Source organism: Nyctibius grandis, chromosome 2 (genome assembly GCF_013368605.1).
Source record: "Nyctibius grandis isolate bNycGra1 chromosome 2, bNycGra1.pri, whole genome shotgun sequence".
NCBI classification, from domain to species: Eukaryota; Metazoa; Chordata; class Aves; order Nyctibiiformes; family Nyctibiidae; genus Nyctibius; species Nyctibius grandis.
The window spans coordinates 91,813,800-91,819,839 of NC_090659.1; positions in this window are offsets into that span (position 1 = coordinate 91,813,800).

Below are 6,040 nucleotides of genomic sequence, written 5' to 3' on the forward strand. Positions count from 1 at the left end.
CATTTCCAGGTTTTAAATGAAGCATGTGCTTTAGCCACTTGGCACTGTTACTTTTGTAAAGAATTATTATTTTCACAGACTGAAAAATATTAGAAGACTCATGGAAATTATATGTTCAAAACTCCAGGCTACTGCCATGGGCAGGGTTTTATCACTCTGGCTTTTGTCTAGCACCAATACCAGTGAGGAGATGGGATGAGGTTTCACAAAACATCTGCTTTTAACTGTGGGAACATGGTTCTTACTCAATAGGATTGATATTTTGGGGTACTCTTGATCTTTGGAGTCGTGAAAAGAAATGATTGATTAGACCAGAACTTTTCAACCATTTCTGACTTGCACATTCCCCCCTTCTGCAGCTCCAGTTTCTGCATATGTACTGTGAATTTGCCTTTCTTTTTTTTCTGATCTTACATGAATGCCTCAGAAGTCATTCATGGATCTATAGGCATTTCTGACCATGATTTGAAAACCATGAGATTAGTCAAGGTGCAGCACCGATGCCTGTGTAAACCAGTCCTAGGATTCTCTTTGCTGTAGCAAGACAAGGTTTTGTCTCCCAAATCAGTCCATGTTTCACCTAGAAGACTAGTACCCTGTGAGCCTTGCAAGCTGGCAACATCAGAGTACCTGCTAATGTTTTAATAGTCTTTCCCTGAAGCATATTTATAGGCAAGAGTTGTTGATTTAAATAGCTATGTGGCTCACAAGTTTGTGAGTTTAAAAATGCAGTAGGAAACCACTGTAAACATTGCATCACCAGCTGAGGAGGATCTGGAGACACTGTGTCGAATGGTCAAGAAGAAATTCACTTTAAATACACCTTGGACGACTGCCTAGAAGAAGGGAGGGATTCAGTAGCTGAGGTTTACATTACAAGTTGCACTGGATGTTTTCACCAACAAACAAGAGCAGTCTGACGTGTCAGTCTGCAGGGTTTCAGGGCACTGCGCTTAAAAGTGACCTCTTCATTTTGCCAGATGTGGGCTGCTCCTGTTGGCATCAACGGCAAAAATGCATCTAATTCAGTGGGAGCATGTTGGGGTCCTTCAAGAATGTTTATGGAGATGCATGGCTGTATGGTCTATAACATAGACCCGACAGGCATAAAAGTCAGTCTTTATTCCCTCATGTATAAGCTAAGGGTTTATGCAGAAGATTAAAATTCACCAGCTGAATCTCAGCTGCATTCAGTGGAATCACGGGCTGCTTAGGGGAAAGAAGGAGCTGCAGTAGAAAACGTGAGTATTTACGGGAAGAAATGTTAAGAGAATTGACTATGGAGCAGTAAACATGATCAAGGATTTTTAAGCCCAGGTTTACTTAAGAAGATTCCCAAACACATGGCTGTAAAGAAGGGAACTTCATGGAATCTCGTCTTCATCGTGCCTAGAAATGATTCTGAAAATGATAAATTTGAGTGTAAAATAATAATTTAAAGAGAAGGCCGGGGTAAACTCTTGTATCACTACAGGGAAGCAGTTGTTCTCTTCCCCTACCCACGTCCCCATCTGCTCTCTCCTTTTACCAGCTCTGGAGCTCACCTACCTGAGCTGAGCCTATTCAACTCAGTCCAACAGAAAATTGCTCACTTTCTCGCTGGATTAGTTTCCTGCTGTTCTACTCTGTTGAATTGGCTCAGCAGATGAGACGAACCCACTACAAAAGCCATGCAGAAGGTCTAGGCCAGGAGTACAAGAAGGAAGAAGTAGGGCAGGTCATTCCCTGTTTTGTGGCAGCAAGGCCCCTGAACAACTCAAGCCTTATTGTACAGCTTCACTCCCCTACATGCATGCTCTTTCTTTGCGATGTGACCTAAGGCCCCGTCCCAGACAGCTGTGAGATTGCTTGACCATCTTGAGGAGAAATAATAGGAAGGGCACAGGAAGACTTTTAGCCTTTGGTTATTTTGCCTGTATTCCTCACAAAACAGATAGATTCAAGCCTAACTGAAAATATGTTTTGCCCCTAAGTCATGTCCTGCTATACAGCCAAGCACAGGGCCAAACCACCAGTGCTTGGTAGGGATGTGTGTGGACTGTAGGGTTCATCATACATGTAGGTGTTGGGCAAAAGAGAATTGATGTCAGCTGCAGGACCAAGTCCTTGCCTTTCGGGGCTATGAGTTCTACCTAGTCACGTACTCAGCCTTCTTTCTCCCTTGTGTCTATTGTCTTTCATCCTGCTCGTGCTCTTGACGTCATGCCCTCGTATCTCCTTGTTCCCTGCTTTTTAACCTCACTTTCCATTTGTGTTACTACGGTCTTCAGAAAGGACTGTTTGTAGCCACTTTTATTAACAGAAAGAAAAACAGAGGAAGACCACAAGAAAGGAGGAAGCCACAGAATAAATAATGATTGAACTTTAACATAAGAACTTCTTTTGATCCACTGCAAAAATAAATAAATGCCTCCGTATCAGCCGGTAAGGAGAGGTGAACAAATCTGTTAGATACAGATGGTTTATTGTCTAGAATATTGTTTTTCTCATTTTGTATCTTGCAGGAGCAATGACAACATGTCTGAAAATGTTGAGAAGTTTTGGAGAGATTTTTTACTTCCCTGTCCTTGACTCTTCTATTTTAATTCCAGATATTCTTATCAACACACAAACATAATCATAGCTCCTGATGCATACGCATGGAATAGCACCTGATGTCTGTTTTCAGTATTACTGGCCATAACTAAACGTGACAGTCTTTCCCAATGAGTATTTAACAGAACTGGTATTTTAGCTGCTCAGACAGCGAGAGACAGCGCAAGAGCAATGTTTGATAGCTATGGCATGTATAAACATCAGGTTAACCTGACTTCAGGACAAGTGCTGGTATCTTTCTCCCAAGAATAAGGAAAGCTCTCCACTTTGCCCTCCACACTGCTTCCCTGGCAGGCTGGCCGGCCAGAGCCCTGCACCGCTTGCCCCGGCCGGCCAGCCAGAGCCCTGCACTGCTTGCCCCGGCTGGTCAGCCAGAGCCCTACCCACCAGCTCACTCCAGGAGCACTAACAGCGTCACTAAGAACCAGACAGCAGATTAAAGAAATACTTATCAACGGATACAGCACACAAAGGATATGGCACAGCCACTTCCTCCTGCCAGACCTTCTCCAGCTCCCTGATGTCTCAGCCCTGCAGCAGGTCACCGTGGCCTCACGCTGCCTCAGGAGGGCTGCAGACATGGAGGCTAATTAGCTAATTGCTAGTGCATTGGGGACAGTCTCTTACATAATCCATCTGGATTAAAAAAAAACCCAAACAACCTTTGCTTAACTGAGAGCCAGCATTTTTATGTGATACTCACCAACTGTCACATTAGTGATGCCTTCGTGTACAGTTCTCCCATCTCTGTCATTCACTTCTATAGAATATCTGCCACTGTCACGTTCCTGAATCCTGTCTAGTCTGAGGCCATACTTAGACACAATCTCAGACCTGCTAACATATTCCTCATGGTACCAAAACCAAGAACCATTTCTCCAAGCAATTTCTGTCTTTTCTTTTTTCCAGACTCCCTGGAAGAAGTGTTCCAGCTTTGTCTCTGTTAGAGTCAAGAACACGGATCCACCAATCAGTTCTGTGATTTCTTTAAATGTTTCCACTCCTGAGGGGAGAAAAACATATCTGCTCCTTATTGGGGTATTTGGCACTCCACAGAGAGTGACGACAAGCAGGAATATTCCTTGTATGTCTTGTTAATTGGAAGTGTTCTTCCTTTGCTAGAGTTATTTGAAATATTGGCCTGAAATCAATACAGAGAGATTCACTGTAGGAGTGCCTCAGTATCTTAACTGGTACTAAGATAGCTTTTTTCCCATTTTAATAATGTTTCTTCCATTCCATGTGCTTACACAGATTGTCCTTACTACAACAGGGAGAGCCCAGGGGTGAGTAAGCTATAGGTTAATGGGACTCTGCCCAGTCTTACAACATTCATTGGTGCCATCTGCACAAGACTGGTGTAAATTGAGGGCAGCCCCCTTCACACTTTGTATCTCCGTTACGGTCTCTGCCCTTACTGCGGCTCACACACGTACCTCAGGTAGTGGGAAAACACCATCCCCAGAACATCGCAGCGGGAGCACAGAGCTTCAGGTGAGCCGCAAAACCTCTTGCGCAAATGGGCACCACTTCACTCACACCTCACACCTCTGGGTCTGCATGGGTAAAAGGGCACTGGTAGCACAGGAGCTAACCCTGTACCTGCGAGTAAATTGCTCTGTGCCAGCTTGAAACTGTACCCCACATGCACCCTCAAACCACCCCCACTCCCGCCGTCCTCCCAACAGGAGAAAAGGATGGAAAAGGAAGGAGGGCGTGTGCTAAAAAGAGCAAAGGCAACTTGAGGAAGGACATACACGGATTTGGAGCTAGAGCACTCCTTCAAAAAGCTGGACATGGAACTGCTCATGCTGCTCTGTTCAGGGTTTGGTTTTACATCACACCTAAGAGCCAGCTCTTCTTGCAGACTACTGCGCTTTGCAGAAGGCTTGAAATGCAGCAGGACTTCCCAAAATTAACCTCTAAAAGACTGCTTTAGCAACACGAGTACCACCCTCAGGCACACAGTTGCCCCAAGCAGTCATTCCAGACATACACATGCACAACTTGCATGAAATACTTGCATGAAATACTTCTGCCATATACTCTCCCTCATCCCCCCACTGCATGGGGCATCGGTTCAAGCTGCCGCTGGGGAATGCACAGGCTCTGTTGCAGTAGATCGCTGGGACATTTGCTGCCTGTCTTCTCTTGGCCACTCGCTGGTTGTCTGTCTTCCACATGACATGGATGTATCTGGCTGATTGCGGGCAGTTCTGATCAAAAGTAACAGTCACCTACAAGCCCTCTGACAAGGTGCCATGCTGAAAGAGAGCACATGCATATTTACTTCAGGGATGTACAGGATATCGTCTATATAGTCTTACTACCTATTTCCATACAAGCTTACAAGTTGTATACTGGGAACCCGCAGGCAGCCAGAGCTTGGTTTAAGGAGAAGGCAGATAGCGAATTAAGTCCCAGAGTGAACAGTTCCCAGAGAAATATGAGAAGGTCCATTTCCTTGTCATGCTGAGGAAGCATTTTACTGGGATTTGATTTAGGAAGGGAGAATCCTCCTGGGAGGTCACAAGACACAGCAAGAGTGTATTATGAATTGGCATCTGTCATATATATTAATACCTAGGGACACATCTAGAATACTGTCTTTGACACTGTCCAAAAGCCGAAGTGTAAGCTCTAATAGTTTCCCTACAAAACTGGATCCTGACATTTGCAACAGCTGTGGTCAGAAGTGGAAACAAACCCTATGCCTTTTGTCATAAGCTGAATTTGGACATGGCAATGGTGAAAAACCTCCATGGCAGAATGGCTCTAAGACCTCGGAGCCCCTCAAGGCAGCACAGCACGTGTCTGCTACCCACACCAAGCACCATGTGGCAAGTAAGGACGCAAGAGCATCCTCGGGAGTTTGCAATTTGTTTTGCTCTCATTAATTCTGGCTCATGTGCTTGGGAAATTAGAAAAGCTGCCAAGAAGCTGTGCATGTTTCCCACGTGTAGGTGCTGCTTTAGAAAGCAGGTGAACTCCCAAGAGAGACAATGAAAACTGGAGACAACTTCTCAGTTCAGCTGATTGGTGATGGCGATGGGGAAGCGGAATGGGCTCCTGGTGGCGGCCGAAGCGGCACGGCCGCCGCATGCGAAGCCACAGGCTCAGAGCAGGCGTTACCCAAGCAACGGCAAGGCAGGCTGCTGCCTCTCACCCAGCCCTGTACCCACGCCGACTAGCAGTCGTGGGGCTGGGCAAGGATGACCGGCCGTGTGTTTTTGTGAGATTCCCTCCTCGCAGCTGGCTCCGATGCTCGCTGCACCCTCCGCCCGGCACACAGCCCGTGTGGACACCCCCTCCTGAACCACAAATCGTTGGGATTAGCAAACCGAAATCAGCTAGAAGAGGACAGGATCACGCTGTCGGGTGTAACCATCAGAGGACGGGGGGCGATACTTCCCACTTGTGGTAGCGGTGGAACTGTTGAAGGGAC